Source organism: Echinops telfairi, unplaced genomic scaffold (genome assembly GCF_000313985.2).
Source record: "Echinops telfairi isolate 266 unplaced genomic scaffold, ASM31398v2 ScPeMD7_7468;HRSCAF=8506_0, whole genome shotgun sequence".
Lineage (NCBI taxonomy): Eukaryota > Metazoa > Chordata > Mammalia > Afrosoricida > Tenrecidae > Echinops > Echinops telfairi.
In genome coordinates, this window is record NW_022111369.1 from 4,384,099 (window position 1) to 4,385,880 (window position 1,782).

Below are 1,782 nucleotides of genomic sequence, written 5' to 3' on the forward strand. Positions count from 1 at the left end.
AAATGAATCTCTTAAATCGTGCTTTCCTTAGCAGCTGCTTATACCAGGGTACACTAAGCACCTCTCTGCCTAAATTATAAAAGGAAGGCCGTATCTTTAGAACACTGCTGTGGAGCAGGAGGGTTACCGGTTAGTATGGTTAGTATTCCACCGGGTTGCAATCTAGTTCCGTAGGACTGCTGTAACAAATGATCGCCAGTGAGTAGTCTCACGAGCAGAAATGTATTTGTTTCACAGTTTTCAAGGCTGGAAGTTCAAATTAGCGTTAATTAGCCTAGTTGAGTGTATATCCTTGTCTACAGTTCTAGAAGTCCCTTGGCATGCCTTGACATCTATCCTTCCCCCTGCCCCATCCCCCCTCACTGTGTGTTTCCTTTTCTATATTCTGATAATTTTGTAAGATACCACTAGGACCCACCCAACACTGACATGATCTCATTAGCTTAGCAAAAGAAAGCTCGTGTTTTCAAATGACATCATATTTATAGCTAGCACATCTGCATTATGTTTGGAGTGGAAATGACTCACATTTCAATTGGTAGGAGTTACTGCATGCATAGTGAATGTCCAGGAAAACCCCTTTTGTTGCAGAACTAGAATATTCTAAATGGAAAGAAGAGTATTTAAATTACCAATATATAAAAATGCTTATTTCTGATTATAGTTGTGGTATTGACTGAAAATGGATATGATAAAACAAAAAGAATGAGTTGTGAATCAATCTTTCTGTATGTTATCTTTTGATGATCACAAAGCAATGGCTGCAGCAGTGCATTAGCAGGAAGCCCCCAGAGGTTCAGGCCGGATTCAGATGAGGACCTGGAACTAGGGATATCAGTCCTGACATCAGAGAGATCTTGGTTCAAAGCAGGGAAAACTAGAAAGATATTCTCTTCTGTTTGATTCATTATGCAAAGACATTAGACTGTGTGGACCTTAACAAACTTTGGACAGCCTTGAGAAGAGTGGGAATCCCAGAACACTACACTGTGCTCACGTGGAACCTGTACACGGACAAAGAAGCAGTTGTGTGAACACAGAAAGGGAACACAACATGGTTTAAAATCAATTACATCCTCACACCATAGTTATCAATCTGTATGCTGAGCATTTACATATCAGAGAAACTGGATTATAGAAAGATGAAAGCATCATCAGGATTGGAGAAAGGTTCATTAACAAGCAGAGATGTGCAGATGACACCACCTTGCTTGCTGAAGGTGAGGAGGACTTGAAGCACTTGCTGATGAAGATTAAGGATTGCAGCCTTCATATGGATTACAACTCAATATAAAGAAACCAAAATCATCACCACTGGGTCCATAGGTACCATCATGACGAATGCGGAGAAGGTGGAAGTTGCCAAAGACTGTGTCGTTCTTGTAACCATAATCAATGCTCGTGGACTCAGGAGCTAGGGATCAAAAGATGTATTTCATGGATAAATCTGACACACAAGATCTATGTAAAGTGTTGAAAAGCCAGGGTGTTACACTGAGGAGGTCAATTTAGGAAGCTGGTGTGTTTCTATAAACCTGTGTTTCCTCTCGATTTTCAAATCTGTACTGAAAGATGAACCAAGTCTTAGATTTTTATCAATAAGTGCTTGATGTTCTCTCCACCATCAGCAACCAAAGCTGTGTGAACTCTTTACAGCAGTTTGATATTCAGTGTTCCTCCAATCCTGATGCTACGTTCTTCTTCCTAAAATTCAACATCTCAGATTATTTGCTGGACATTCAGTTAGAATAAGTTTGCAGAAAGATAGAACACTGACATATA